The sequence below is a fragment of the Triticum urartu genome, chromosome 1A (genome assembly GCF_056163025.1).
Source record: "Triticum urartu cultivar PI428250 chromosome 1A, HENAU_Tu73, whole genome shotgun sequence".
Taxonomy (NCBI): domain Eukaryota; kingdom Viridiplantae; phylum Streptophyta; class Magnoliopsida; order Poales; family Poaceae; genus Triticum; species Triticum urartu.
This window is the reverse complement of record NC_141873.1, coordinates 213,745,696-213,762,990: the sequence shown is the minus strand read 5'-3', so window position 1 is coordinate 213,762,990 and position 17,295 is coordinate 213,745,696.

The following is a 17,295-nucleotide window of genomic DNA, read 5'->3' as shown; positions in this document are numbered from 1 at the left end:
TCTTTAAACCCTTACTGTAATCTATCTTCGGTAACCCTAACCCTACCGGTGCCTATAAAAACCGAGAGTTTTCAGTCTTTAGGGCTAGAGCGACATTCCTTACCTCCTCGCCTTAGGGTTAGCTCATACTGATCTTGAGGTAGATCTACTATGTAAACCATATCATACATCCAGTACAATCAAGCAGGATGTAGGTTTTTACCTCTTCGAGAGGGCCCAAACCTGGGTAAACACTGTGTTCATCGTCCCTTGTCGCCCATTGATCCTAGATCCACAGCTCGGGCCCCCTACCCCGAGGTCTGCCAGTTTTGACACCGACATTGGTGCTTTCATTGAGAGTTCCGCTGCAGGATCGTGCAACGGATCGATGGCTCGCCTGATCGGGGGCTTCTTCATCCCTGGACAACTCTTCACGTTCAGCAGCTTCGTGGTGCATGCAGACCCGACTGGCCATCTTGGTCAGATCGACGCCTTTGCCCCCGAACACCGAATTCGCTTCGGTAGTCTGAAATATGTAGCAGACACACGAGGCGAATTGGTTTTTTTTTCGTATTCACTTCCCCCTTCCGTGCCCTCGCCATGCCCGCTCCGGAGTTCCTTCCCGATTCGATTGGTAGATCGGCTCTGACAGCTTCGAGCCAGGAGAGCCCCGCATCAAGCAGGGGCCGGACCCCGCCTCTGTCCGGACACGTCAAGACCGCGGAGGACCTATCCTCAACCTTTGAGGTAGAATCAGGAGGCAGAGCTCAAGAGTCAATCTAAATCGAACCTTCCTTTCACAAAGCTCACCCCGCATTGAGCCCTTACGACAAAGCGGTAGCCAATGGCCAGGGGTCACCCCCTGCCCAAAGCAGCTCGATCTCGAACCCCAATGGGGAAGCCACAAGCAAGGACCACGGCCCGTCCTCAACCTCCAGTGACGGCCCGGACCCCCTCAAGGATCTGGCTGCGCACTCCGAGCTTAGCACGGCCGACGGAAATTAAGGGCCGGCTAAGGCACTGATTGCCCCCCATGCCGCTACAATAGAGTTCGGCCAGGAGCCCTCGAGCTCGGCGACCCTCGCAATGGTAAAGGAGGCGCTAGACCGAATTCAAAAAATGACCATCCAGGAGGACACACCCTCCACTTTCAGTCATCAACCCTTCGAGGCATACAACAGGGAATTTTGCGTCCCACCGGCCACCCATTTGGTAGCCACTATCGATGATTTAATCGATATGCAAGACTATAATTCAGAGAATGCCAAAAACATGGATGAGGAGGACATAGCACGGCTAATGATGAGGTCGCCCCCCCCCCCCCCCCCGTCACGGGCCGCTGGTCGGCCACATCCACCTACGATATTTATATGGAGACACCCCAAAGGACGGGGACGACACTACTGATTAGGACCAAGGCAAGCCTAGAGATGAGCCGCCCAAACGCCAAAACAGCAACGTCTATCAAAGCCACATCGAAGCCATGCGAGCAACCAACAAGCACCATCAGGATGACCCCGCGGGGTAGGAGGACCCGCTCAATCCGAAAAACCACGACGACTCTGAGGGTAACAACTACCTCCCACTCTCTGAAGAGGAGGCCAGTCTCGAGGATGACGATTCATCGTCCCCGAAGACTCTCTAGGGCAGGAACGATTCAAGCGAAGACTTTTAGCCACCGCCCGAAGCTTAAAGAAACAAAAACACTAAATCATGGCCGAACAGGACACCCTCAACGACTGATGGACTAAAGTCCTAGCTGCTGAATAAGGACATGTCCACCAACATCCAACCAAAAGTTACCCCAAGCGAAGACTCCTGCCGCAGTTTGACGACGAGGCCATAGAGCCCACACGCCTAATATACATAAACGATGAATAGTCGGACCGCCGCCCTAGAGGGTGGGATAGAGAAGCCGACGAGGCCGAACACCCAGCCGCCCCTCCTCGTCGTCACGACAAGGATCAGTGCCGCCCATTTATGAGTACAACCTCTGCCCTGACCTAGGCGCACGAGGAGGCCGCACTAGGTCCATTTATGGACCCAGAGAAGACCCGCATGCTTATCAGGAAGGATACTATGATCAGCTAAACTGAAACGATAGAATTCGGGAGCAGCAGCAAATTTGGAGGGTCGAAGACCTCCAACGCGACGTAGCCCGAGTGTGGGGCGCCACACACCCCCTATGTTTCACAGAGAGGGTAATGCAACACCAATTCTTGGAAGGCTTCAAGCCCGTGAATATCGAATCATACGACGGAACCACAGATCTAGCCATATGGATAGAGGATTTCCTCCTCCACATTCACATGGCACGAGGAGATGACCTCCACACCATCAAATATTTGCCGCTAAAGCTTAAAGGTCCAGCTTGACACTGGTTGAACAGCCTTCCCGAAGACTCTATAGGCTGCTGGGAAGAGCTCGAGGACGCTTTCCGAGCAAACTTTCAGGGCACCTATGTCCGGCCTCCGGATGCAGGCAACCTAAATCGCATTACACAACAACCCTAAGAGTCTGCCCGGCAATTTTGGAACCAATTCCTGACCAAGAAAAACTAAATCGTTGACTGTCCGGATGCCGAAGCCTTGGCCTCCTTCAAGCATAGTGTTATGGATGAATGGCTCGTACAATAGCTCGGATAGGACAAACCAAGAACTATGGCAGAACTAACTTCCCGCATGACCTGTTTTTGCTTAGGCGAAGACAGTTCGCTTGCCCGCAAAAACAACAACCCAGGCACACCCGGTACCTTTGAGGTTCGGGACGAAAAAGGAAAGCCCAGACGCAGCAAGAATAAACGTTGCCACAATGACGGCGAGGGCGAGGATACAACAGTAAATGTCGGATTCCGAAATTAGAAGTCCAGACCATGAACGAAGGCCCCTAATGGCAACAGCAACGGCCCGTCCAGACTGGATACAATTTCGGACATGCCCTGCCAGATGCACGACACGTCAGAGAAGCCCGCCAACCACTCCACCGAAACTGTTGGGTGATCAAATAGGCCGGCAAATTCACAGCCGAAGACTCTGGTAAAAGCCCACAAAGCGAGGAGGATGATGACCCACGCAGGCCAAATAGTGGAGGCCAGAAACCCTTCCCTTCTAAGGTCAAGACGGTAAACATGATTTACGCAACCCACAAACACTGAAGAAGGAGAGGAAGCGAGAACTACGAGACGTATATTCCGTCGAGCCAGTAGCGCCAAAGTTCAATCCATGGTTAGCCTGTCCGAATACATTCGATCGCAGGGACCATCCGACCAGCATACGCCATGGAGGGTCTGCAGCCTTAGTACTCGACCCTATCATCGATGGACTCCACCTCATTAGAGTCCTCATGGACGGAGGTAGCAGTCTCAATCTGATATACGAAGATACAGTGAGCAAAATGGGGATCGATCCGTCAAGGATCAAACCCAGTAATACCACCTTTAAGGGGGTCATTCTGGGAGTGGAGGCCCACCGCACAGGCACCATAACACTTGAAGTAGTGTTTAGATCTCCGGATAACTTCTGAAGCGAGGACTTGATCTTTGACATTGCACCTTTTCACAACGGATACTGACGCGGCATGAAGCTACGTCGGTATTTCCCCAAAGAGGAAGGGATGATGCAGCACAACGACGGTAGGTATTTCCGTCAGTGATGAAACCAAGCTTATCGAACCAGTAGGAGAACCAAGCAACACTACATAAACAGCACCTGCACAAAAATAACAAACACTCAGAACCCGACGTGTAAAAGGGGTTGTCAATCCATTTCGGGTAATGGTGCCACAAATTGGCAAACAACGTGAGAGAGTTGTAAATATTGATAGATTGAACGCCAAATAAAATAAATTGCAGCAAGGTATTTTTGTATTTTTGGTTTAATAGATCTGAAAATAAAAGGCAAATAAAATAGATCGCAAAGGAAAATAATATGAGAAAGAGACCCGGGGGCCGTAGATTTCACTAGTGGCTTCTCTCGTGAAAAATAGCAAACGTTGGGTGAATAAATTAATGTTGGGAAATTCATATAACTTCAAATAATCATGATGATATCTAGGCAATGATCATTATATAGGCATCATGTCCAAGATTAGTAGACCGACTCCTGCCGGCATCTACTACTATTACTCCACACATCGACCACTATTCAGCATGCAACTAGTGTATTAAGTTCATGGAGAAATAAAATAATGCAATAAGAACGTTGACATGATGTAGACAAGATCTATTTATGCAGAAATAGACCCCATCGTTTTATCCTTAGTAGCAACGATACATACGTGTTGATTCCCCTTCTGTCACTGGCATCAAGCATCGTAAGATCGAACCCACTACAAAGCACCTCTTCCCATTGCAAGATAAATAGATCAAGTTGGCCAAACAAAACCCAAATGTTGGGGAAGAAATACAAGGCTATAAGCAATCATGCATATAAGAGAACAATGAAACTCAAATAACTTTCATGGATAAAAGGAGATAGATCTGACCATAAACTCAAAGTTCATCGGATCCCAGCAAACACACCGCAACAGAATTACATCATTTGGATCTCCAAGAGACCATTGTATTGAAAATCAAACGAGAGAGAGGAATCCATCTAGCTACTAACTATGGACCCGAAGGTCTACAAAGAAATACTCACTCATCATTGGAGAGGCACCAATGGAAGTGGTGAACCCCTCCGTGATGGTGTCTAGATTGGATCTAGTAGTTCTGGACTCTACGGCGTCTAGAATTGATTTTCGTCGACTCCCCTAGGGTTTCTAGAATATTGGGGTATTTATACAGCAAAGAGTCGGTTGAGGGGGCACGCGAGGTAGGCACAACCCACCAGGGTGCGCCTGGGCCTCCTGGCGCGCCCTAGTGGGTTCTGCTCCCCTCAGAGCACCCCCAGGAGCTTCTCCGGCCCACTGGATGTCTTCTGGTCCAAGAAAAATCCACAAAAGTTTCGCTGCGTTTGGACTCCGTTTGGTATTGATTTCCTGGGATGTAAAAAACATGCAAAAAACAGCAACTGGCACTTTGCACTATGTCAATAGGTTAGTACTAAAAATGACATAAAATGACTATAAAATGATTATAAAACATAAAAGAATGATAATATAATAGCATGGAACAATAAAAAATTATACATACATTGGAGACATATCAGCATCCCCAAGCTTCATTCTTGCTCGTCCTCGAGTAGGTCAATGATAAAAACAGAATTTTTGATGTGGAATGCTGCCTAACATGTCATCTCATATTCTTTTCTTTATAGCATGGACATTTGGACTTTTATATTGTTCAAAGCAATAGTCTAGTCTTGATATCATAACTTAAATACTCAAGCATACCAACAAGCAACCATGTCTGTCAAAATATCAACGCTAAAATAAGTTATCTCTAGCCCATCATGCTCAATCATTGATCCATTCATGAAACACACTCGCATATTAACTACACCCAATGCTCAAGTACGATCATAGTTCCCCCTAGTTGGTGCTTTTATAAGAGAAGATGGAGACTCAAATTCAAAATAAAAATTGCATAAAGTAAAAGAAAGGCCCTTCGCAGAGGGAAGTAGGGATTTGTAGAGGTGCCAGAGCTCAAAGTGAAAATTGAGAGATAAAAACATTTTGAGAGGCATACTTTTCCCACCAATGAAAAACGACTTAGAGTTCCCAACACTTTCCATGCTAGATATATCATAGGCGGTTTCCAAACAAAAATTAAATTTTATTCCTTTTTCCACCATACTTTCACTCTCCATGGCTAACTGTATCCATGGGTGCCTTCCATACCACCACTTTCCAAGCAATTTATTATTTAACAACATAAAGTAAATTCATTTTTCATTTCGGGACTAGGCATCCCTAAAACCTTTGCCTTACTCTCGTGAATGACAAGTGAATAAACACTGATCTTGAGAATAACACATCTAGCATGGAAAATATTAGCCACCCCTCACCGCTCCGCGAGCGAAACAAACACACAAAAGAGAAGTTTATTTTGAAAATTAGATATGGCACATCCAAATTTGCTTAGAACAGCAAAAGAATACCGCATATAGGTAGACATAGTGGACTCATGTGGCAAAACTGGTTTAAAGGGTTTTGGATGCACAAGTAGTGATCATACTTAGTGCAAAATGAAGGCTAGCAAAAGATTGAGAAGCGACCAACCAAGAAACAAATAATCTCATAAGTGAGCATTAAGCATATTAACACCGAATAGTGCACCACAAGTAGGATATAATTTCATTGCATAACTATTGGCTTTCGTGCTTGCATAGGGAATCACAAACTTTAACACCAATATTCTTACTACAGCATAATTACTCATCAACGTGACTCACATATCACATCATCATATCTCAATTACTAAGAATCAAGTTTATTCTGTCCAATGACATTCATGAAAGTTTTTATTATATCCTTCTTAGATATATATCACTTTGGGACTAATTTTCAATTGTTTCTTTTGATAAGCTCAAACAAATATAAGAGAAGATCATGAGCATAATATTTCTTTCTCGCAAATTAATTTAAGTGAAGCAAGAGATAATTTCTTGAAAATTTTAACAACTCTCAAATAAATCTAAGTGAATAAAGAGAGCATTTCTTCAAAAATATTAAGGCACACTGTGCTCAAAAGGTATAAGTAAAGCACTAGAGCAAGTCCATAACTCATAAAAATTTAAGTGAAGCATAGAGAGCAATTCGAACAAGTCATGACATTATTTTGTCTCTCTCAAATAGGTGTGTACAGCAAGGGATCAAGACTAAAAATACAAAGAAAAACAAGCAAAGACTCATATCATACAAGACGTTCCAAGCAAAACACATAGTATGTGACGAATAAAAATATAGCTTTGAGTAAAATACCGATGGTCGTTAGAAGTAAGACGGGATGCCACTCGGGGCATCCCCAAGCTTAGTTGCTTGCTTCTCTTCTGATAATAACTTGGGGTGCCATGGGCATCCCCAAGCTTAGGCTCTTCTTACTCCTTATTCCTTCATCCATCGTAAGATAACCCAAAACTTGAAAACTTCAATCACACAAAACTCAACAAAACCTTCGTGAGATCCATTAGTATAAGAAAACAAATCACTAATATAAGTATTGTAGCAAACCAATTCATATTTTATTCTTGCATTATATCTACTGTATTCCAACTATTCTATTCCAAAAACTCATCAAATAAAACCATAGAATCATCAAAACAAGCACACAACACAAAGAAAACAGAATCAGTCAAAAACAGAACAGTTTGTAGCAATCTGGATATTTCGAATATTTGTGTAACTCCTAAAACTCTGAAAAATTAGGACGACTTGGAAAATTTGTATATTAATCTTCTGCAAATAGAATTTGTATTTTAGAGCTCTCTGGTTACAAATGAGAATTGTTTTCTTAAGAGAAAAAGTTTCTATTTTTCAGCAAGATCAAACAACTATCACCCAAGAAGATGCTAAAGGCTTTACTTGGAACAAACACTAATTAAAACACAAAAAACACAATCATAACAGTAGCATAATTGTGCTAACACTCAAGAACAGGAAGAAAAGAGCAAAAATAAATTTTATTCATTGGGTTGCCTCCCAACAAGTGCTGTTGTTTTACGCCCTTAGCTAGGCATAAGGCAAGGATCTAAGTTTTGTCATCTTTGTCCAACTCTTCAATCAAACACTTAGAATTCTTTAGAAATTTAGCATAAAGATTTTCAATGATAATACTCCTAGGAACAAATTTAAAGAATTCATTCTTGCCAATGGGATCTCTTATAACTTCAACAAAATCTGGGTGAATACTAATCATCTTAAGATCCTCTTTACTATTATTACTAGAAGTTGCACCATTGTTCTTAGTAACTTGAGTAGTCTTGCCAATATTTATGGGAGTTTTTTCAATAGTTTTAGCGGAAGCAAAAGCTGTGCTCAATTTACTAAAGATTTCTTCCAATTTATCAATCCGAGACGGACTTTCTTCAATTCTTTCATGAATTATGATTCCCTTCTCTTTTAACAACTTAAAAACTTCTCCCGCGTTTGACCCAATTTTAGTAGCAAAATTATGCATATTTTTATCAAAGTTTCCAATATGCTCTTCAGTAAGCATTTTCTTTTCAATAGCATCTAATCTTTCCATAACATGCTCAAGAGTCAAAGTTGTTTCATTAATCATAAGAGGTGGTGAGCCTACTAAATTTCACATAGCATTAAAAGCATCAAGATAGGGACGCACCAAGAAATGCCCACCGGTAATCGTATCAAGGACGAATCTATAACAAGTGGTGATGCCCACATAAAAACAATGAAGAAGAACAATGGTAGATTGCTTACGGGTAGATCTACTATGAGCATTGCAAATTCTGTACCAGGCATCTTTTAAATTTTATCCTCCCCTTTGTTTAAAGTGGAGAACTTTGTTCTCTGGAGTGAACGCAATAGAGGAAGAACTATCCCTGACGATAATAAAGGCAAACAAGATTGCACACAAAAACATATCCGGCAAGAAAACAGCAAACGAAAAAGAGTGCGAATAAAACGACAAATTTTTGTAAAGTGGGGGAGAGGAAAACGAGAGGCAAATGGCAAATAATGTAAATTGCGAGGAGATGAGATTTGTGATTAGGAACCTGGTAGATGTATATGATCCTCCCCAGCAACGACACCAGAAATTCCTTTTGATGCGGCTTGAAGCTACGTCGGTATTTCCCCAAAGAGGAAGGGATGATGCAGCACAGCGACGGTAGGTATTTCCCTCAGTGAGGAAACCAAGGTTATCGAACCAGTAGAAGAACCAAGCAACACTACAGAAACAGCACCTACACACAAATAACAAATACTCGCAACTCGAGGTGTGAAAGGGGTTGTCAATCCCTTTCGGGTAACGGTGCCACAAATTGGCAAGCAGGCATGAGAGAGTTGTAAATATTGATAGATCGAATGCCAAATAAAATAAATTGCAGCAAGGTATTCTTGTATTTTTGGTTTAATAGATCATAAAATAGAAGGCAAATAAAATAGATCGCAAAGGCAAATAATATGAGAAAGAGACCCGGGGGCCGTAGATTTCACTAGTGGCTTCTCTCGAGAAAAATAGCAAACGGTGGGTGAACAAATTACTATTGGGCAATTGATAGAACTTCAAATAATCATGGCAATATCCAGGCAATGATCATTATATAGGCATCATGTCAAAGATTAGTAGACCGACTCCTACCTGCATCTACTACTATTACTCCACACATCGACCACTATCTATCATGCATCTAGTGTATTAAGTTCATGGAGAAACGGAGTAATGCAATAAGAATGATGACATGAGGTAGACAAGATCTACTTACGTAGAAATAGACCCCATCAATTTATCCCTAGTAGAGGTAGATAAGATCTATTTACGTAGAAATAGACCCCATCAATTTATCCCTAGTAGCAACGATACATACGTGTTGGTTCCCCTTCTGTCACTGGGATCAAGCACCGTAAGATCGAACCCACTACAAAGCACCTCTTCCCTTTGCTAGATAAATAGATCAAGTTGGCCAAGAAAACCAAATATCGGAGAAGAAATACGAGGCTATAAGCAATCATGCATATAAGAGATGAAAGAAACTCAAATAACTTTCATGGATAAAAGGAGATAGATCTGATCATAAACTCAAAGTTCATCGGATCCCAACAAACACACCGCAAAAGAATTACATCATAGGGATCTCCAAGAGACCATTGTATTGAGAATCAAATGAGAGAGAGAGGAATCCATCTAGCTACTAACTACGGACCCGAAGGTCTACAAAGAACTACTCACGCATCATCGGAGAGGCACCAATGGAAGTGGTGAACCCCTCTGTGATGGTGTCTAGATTGGATCTGGTGGTTCTGGACTCTGCGGCGGCTGGAATTGATTTTCGTTGACTCCCCTAGGGTTTCTAGAATATTGGGGTATTTATAGAGCAAAAAGTCGGTTCAGGGGGCAACTGAGGTGGGCACAACCCACCAGGGCGCGCCTGGGCCTCCTGGCGCGCCCTGGTGGGTTGTGCTCCCCTCGGAGCACCCCCATGCGCTTCTCTGTCCCACTAGATTCGTTATGGTCCAAGGAAAATCCACAAAAAGTTTCTCTACATTTGGACTCCATTTGGTATTGATTTCCTGCGATGTAAAAAATGCAAAAAAAACAGCAACTGACACTTGGCACTATGTCAATAGGTTAGTACCAAAAAATGATATTAAATGACTATAAAATGATTATAAAACATCCAAGAATGATACTATAACAGCAAGGAACAATCAAAAATTATAGATATGTTGGAGACATATCAGCTATCACGCCCTCCTTGGCCGAAAAATGTTTGCCAAATTCAATGGTGTCCCGCATTACGCGTACCTCAAGTTGAAGATGCCTGGCCCCTCAGGTGTCATAACTATAAAAGGCAACACAGAAGCTCACTTCGACCCGAAGAGCATACTGCGGCCCTAGCGTCCGAAGACCACACCGGCCCATATAGGCCTGGATGCCGACCCACCATAAAGGTCAGCGACAATAGTAAATGGGTTCGAACTTGTTCCCCGTCATGGGAGCCCGCATGCGTGCACCGCAAATAGGGATACGTGCCCCATGTCACGTCCACTTTCTTCACGCTCCATGTGCCTCGTCATCACAGCTTTGCACTCAAAATACCATGGGCAGCTGTGAGGCATACAATAACAAATCTGAAGTAAATGTTAGGTTAAACACAAACTTCGGAAGACCGGGGGGCCAATTCTGGACACCTCTAAGAATAAAGATTCATCTGCAGGGTCCTCCACATCCAGGTTTTATCTAAGGACCCAACCCCCACCCATCAGAAGCAAAGGTGTAGACGTGCAGCAGGGCACAGTGAAGGATTCAACTCATGCATCAAGGCCCTGCATCAACCTTTACTCTGTATATTTTCTTTTTCTCTTACAAGTACCGCCTTCGCAATTCGAATTGTACGGTTAGACGTCCCGAGCCTACGAGAAATAATAAAAATACCCTTTATGGTGTTCGGATATCTGCATCTTGTGATCTGACTTCCTTTCCTGATTCTCCACTCGCTATTCGAATAGCTCGGCATAAAAAACAATACTGGAGCTCGATTTCCTCTATCAGCTCGTCACACCAAGTCCGACACTACTTACCGCTAAGCGTTCGGCGTCCCGAATATTGCATTGTATGCATCAAGTTCCGAACCATGTCTTAGGTCAATAGTTGGGTTTCCTAGCTCCTGTGTTTTCCCCTTATGTTCCGCACGTTCGGCTAAGAGGGCAAAGGGACAACCCCCTACAATTGTACTTCTGGCTCGCCTGGTCAAGTACCTCGGGAGGAGAAAGCCAAATCTGACCATCATGATAAGCGTGAACTAATCAGTGATCCGACGATGAGGCTTGACTCCAAAAATCATTGGCAATTTCACCATGTAACACAAAGGGTTCGTCTTAGCACAAACCATGTGATCAAAAAGGGTACGCGTTTAGCCCCAAGTACATCACAATACATCGGGCGCTAGTCCTTAGTCCCCACCGTCAGGCTCCTAAGGCTAAGTGAAAGCAATAAAACTGAATAGTCTGATTGCCTAGTTTCGCTCACGCACTACCGCCTCCGGGTACCAAGATGTTGGCTAAGAGTAATAGTGCGGAGGCAAAAACACCCCTGGCGACATTCACCTGGGGGCCGAAGCCGACGACTAGTAACTTTCGGATTTAACATACGGCTGAATAGGAGTCAAAATTACAATCATGACAATATAAAACAAGTCCGATAGACGCATTATAAAGCACAACGACCAGGTGATACAAAACTTAATACAAATCTCTCAAAAATTACATCTTTTGAACACAGGCCTGTTGGGAAATGTAGCATGCAATTTCAAAATAAATCCTACGCTCATGCAAGATCTATCTAGGAGATGTATAGAAATGAGAGGGGGAGAGTCTGTCTATGTACCCTCGTAGACCGAAAGCGGAAGCGTTTGAGAACGCGGTTGATGTGGTCGAACTTCTTCTAGATGACGTCCCTCGTCCTCTTGATCCAGCAAAGGTGTCGAGGAAGAAGATGAGTTCCGTCAGCACGACGGTGTGGTGACGGTGAAGGTGAAGTGATCCACGCAGGGCTTTGCCTATACACTACGAAGATATGACCGGAGGCGTAAACTGTGGAGGGGGCACCGCACACGACTAACAATTGTTCGTGTGTGTTCTAGGCACCCCCTCCCCGTATATATATATATAGATATAGATAGATATATATATATATATAGATATAGATATATATAGGTGGGAGGGGGAGGAGAGGCAGCCAGGGGTGCCCTAGGGTTGGCCGTTGTCCCCCTAGGGGCCCTGCCTTGCCCTGCGCCCCCCTTTCCATGTATGCATGTTGGGGAAGGAAAGAGGGGGGCGAGGGAAGGAAGTGGGAATCCTAATCCATGCTTTCCTTTCCCTTCCCCCTTTCCTTATCCTCCTCATATAGCCTTGTAGGGCGCACCAGCCTCTTGCGGGCTGGTGTGTTCCTTCACATGGCCCATATGGCCCATAGGATTGTCGGGGGTACCCGAAACGCCTTCCGGTGACCCGATAAGTACCCGATACCTCCGGAACACTTCTGGTGTCCGAATACCATCGTCCTATATATCAATCTTTACCTCTCAACCATTTCGAGACTCCTCATCATGTCGGTGATCTCATCCGGGACTCTGAACAACATTCGGTCACCAAATCACAAAACTCATATAATACTATATCGTCATCGTACGTTAAGTGTGTGGACCCTACGGGTTCGAGAACTATGTAGACATGACTGAGACAGTTCTCGGGTCAATAACCAATAGCAGAACCTGGATTCTCATATTGGCTCCTACATATTTTACGAAGATCTTTATCGGTCGAACCGTTATGACAACATACGTTATTCCCTTTGTCCATCGGTATGTTACCTGCCCGAGATTCGATCGTCGGTATCTACATACCTAGTTCAATCTCGTTACAGGCAAGTCTCTTTACTCATTTCGTAATACATCATCCTGCAACTAAACCATTAGTCACTTTGCTTGCAAGGCTTCTTATGATGTGCATTACCGGGAGGGCCTAGAGATACCTCTCCGATACTCAGAGTGACAAATCCAAATCTCGATCTATGCCAACCCAACAAACACCTTCGGAGATACCTGTAGAGCACATTTATAATCACCCAGTTACGTTGTGACGTTTGATAGCACACAAGGTATTCCTCCGGTATCCGGGAGTTGCATAATCTCATAGTCGAAGTAATATGTATTTGACATGAAGAAAGCAATAGCAATAAAACTGAACGATCAGTATCCTAAGCTAACGGGTGGGTCTTGTCCATCAAATCATTCGACTAATGATGTGATCCCATTCATCAAATGACAACACATTTCTATGGTTAGGAAACTTAACCATCTTTGATTAACGAGATAGTCTAGTAGAGGCTTAATAGGGACACAATGTTTTGTCTATGTATCCACACATGTATCAAGTTTCCGGTTAATACAATTCTAGCATGAATAATAAACATTTATCATGATATAAGGAAATATAAAATAACAACTTTATGGTTGCATCTAGGGCATATTTCCTTCAGTCTCCCTCTTGCACTAGAGTCAATAATCTAGTTCACACCGCCATGTGATTTAACACCAATAGTTCAGATCTTTATGCGATTCACACCCATAGTTCACATCGCCATGTGACCAACACCCAAAGTGCTCACTACAGTCAATAATCTAGTTCACATTGCTATGTGATTATCACCCAAAGTGTACTAAGGTGTGATCATGTTTTGCTTGTGAGAGAAGTTTAGTCAATGGGTCTGCCACATTCAGATCCGTATGTATTTTGCAAATTTCTATGTCTACAATGCTCTACATGGAGCTATTCTAGCTAATTGCTCCTACGTTCAATACGTATCTAGATTGAGACTTAGAGTCATCTAGATCAGTGCAAAGCTTGAAACAACGTAACTCTTTACAATGAACTCTTTATCACCTCATAACCGAGAAACATTTCCTTACTCCTCTTTAAGGTAACTAAGGATAATTTTGACCAATGTACGATGATCTAGTCCTGGATCACTATTGTACCCCCTTGCCAAACTCATGGCAAGGTACAAAACATGTTTGATACACAGCATGGCATACTTTATAGAACATATGGCTGAGGCATAGGGAATGACTTTCATTCTCTCTTTATCTTTTGTCGTGGTCGGGGTTTTTAGTCTTTACTCAACTTCACAGCTTACAATACAGGCAATAACTCCTTTGACTGATCCATTTTGAACTCCTTCAAAATCTTGTCAAGGTATGTACTCATTGCAAGTCTTATCAAGCGTCTTGATCTATCTCTATAGATCTGGATGCCCAATATGTAAGCAGTTTCACCGAGGCCTTTCACTGAAAAAACTTTTATTCAAGTATCCTTTTATGCTATCTAGAAATTCTACATCATTTCCAATCAATAATATGTCATCCACATATAATATCAAAAATGCTACAGAGCACCCACTCACTTTTTGTAAATACAGGCTTCACCATAAGTCTGTATAAAACCATATGCTTTGATCACCTCATCGAAGCGTATATTCCAACTCTGAGATGCTTGCACCAGTCCATAGATGGACCGTTGGAGCTTGCATACTTTGTTAGCACCTTTAGGATCGAAAAAACCTTATGGTTGCATCATATACAACTCTTCTTTAAGAAATCCATTAAGGAATGCAGTTTTCACATCCATTTGCCTGATTTCATAATCATAAAATGTGGCAACTGCTAACATGATTCGGACAGACTTAAGGATCGCTACGCGTGAGAAAGTCTCATCATAGTCAACTCCTTGAACTTGTCGAGAACAGCTTTGTGACAAGTCAAAGCTTTGTAGATAGTGACATTACCATCAGCGTCAGTCTTCTTCTTGAAGATCCATTTATTCTCAATGGCTTGCCAATCATCGCGCAAGTCCACCAAAGTCTATACTTTGTTCTCATACATGGATCCTATCTCAGATTTCATGGCCTTAAGCCATCTGTTGGAATTTGGGATCATCATAGCTTCCTCATAGTTCGTAGGTTCGTCATTGTCTAGTAACATGACTTCTAGAACAGGATTACCGTACCACTCTGGTGCGGAATGTGCTCTGTTCGACCTACGATGTCCAGTAGTAACTTGATCTAAAGTTTCATGATCATCTTCATTAACTCCCTCTCTAGTTGTTGTAGGCATCACGGGAACATATTTCTCTGATGTGCTACTGTCCATTTCGAGAGAAGGTACAATTACCTCATCAAGTTCTACTTTCCTCCCTCTCACTTCTTTCGAGAGAAACTCCTTCTCTAGAAATGTTCCATTCTTGGCAACAAAGATCTTGCCTTTGGATCTGCGGTAGAAGGTGTACCCAATTGTTTTCTTGGGGTATCCTATGAAGACGCACTTCTTTGATTTGGGATCGAGCTTATCAGGCTGGAGCCGTTTAACATAAGTGTCGCAACCTCAAACTTTAAGAAACGACAGATTAGGTTTCTTGCCAAACCACAGTTCATACGGTGTCATCTCAACGGATTTAGACAGTGCCCTATTTAACATGAATGCAGTTGTCTCTAATGCATAACACCAAAATGATAGTGGTAAATCAGTAAGAGACATCATAGATCGCACCATATCCAATAAAGTATGGTTACGACGTTCACACACACCATTACGGTGTGGTGTTCTAGGTGGCATGAGTTGTGAATCTATTCCACATTGTTTTATATGAAGACAAAACTCGTAACTCAAATACTCGCCTCCATGATCAGATCGAAGAAACTTTATTTTCTTGTTACGATGATTCTCCACTTCACTCTGAAATTCTTTGAACTTTTTCAAATGTTTCAGACTTGTGTTTCATCAAGTAGATATACCCACATCTGCTCAAATCATCTGTGAAGGTTAGAAAATAACAATACCTGCCGCGGGCTTCAACACTCACCGGACCGCATACATCGGTATGTATTATTTCCAATAAGTCATTATATCGCTCCATTGTTCCAGAGAGCATAGTTTTAGTCATCTTTCCCATTAGGCATGGTTCGCAAGTATCAAATGATTCATAATCAAGTGATTCCAAAAGTCCATCTGCATGGAGTTTCTTCATGAGCTTTACACCAATATGACCTTAACGGCAGTGCCACAAAATATGTTGCACTATCATTATCAACTTTGCATCTTTTGGTGTAAATATTATGAATATGTGTATCACTACGATTGAGATTCAATAAACCATTTAAATTGGGTGTATGACCATAGAAGGTTTTATTCATGTAAACATAACAACCATTATTCTCTTACTTAAATGAATAATAGTATCGCAATAAACATGATCCAATCATATTCATGCTCAACAGAAACACCAAATAACATTTATTTAGGTCCAACATTAATCCCGAAGGTAGAGGGAGTGTGCGATGGTGATCTTATCAACCTTGGAATCACTTCCAACACACATCGTATCTCTCCCTTAACTAGTCTCTGTTCATTTTGCAACTCCTGTTTCGAGTTACTAATATTAGCAACTGAACCAGTATCAAATACCCTGGGTTTACTATGAACACTAGTAAAGTACACATCAATAACATGTATATTAAATATACCATTGTTCACTTTGCCATCCTTCTTTTTTGCCAAGTATTTGGGGTAGTTCTGCTTCTAGTAACCATTACCTTTGCAGTAGAAGCACTCAGTTTCAAGCTTAGGTCTAGCTTTGGGCTTCTTCAGGGGAGTGGCAACTTGCTTGTTATTCTTCTTGAAGTTCCCTTTCTTTTCCTTTGCCCTTTTTTCTTGAAACTAGTGGTCTTGTTAACCATCAACACTTGATACTCTTTCTTGATTTCTACCTTCACTGATTTCAGCATCACGAAGAGCTTGGGAATCATTTTCGCCATCCCTTGCATATTATATTTCATCACAAAGTTCTAGTTACTTGGTGATTGTGACTAGAGAACTCTGTCAGTCACTATATTATATGGAAGATTAACTCCCACTTGATTCAAGTGATTGTAGTACCCAGACATTCTGCGCACATGCTCACTAGTTGAGGTATTCTCCTCCATCTTGTAGGCAAACTATTTGTTAGAGGTCTCATACCTCTCGACACGGGCATGAGTCTGAAATACCAATTTCAGCTCTTGGAACATCTCATATGCTCTGTGGCGTTCAAAATGTTCGGTAGCCCTGATTCTAAGCCGTAAAGCATGGCGCACTAAACTATCAAGTAGTCATCATACCAAGCTTGCCAAAGCGTTCATAACGTCTGCATATGCTCCTGCAA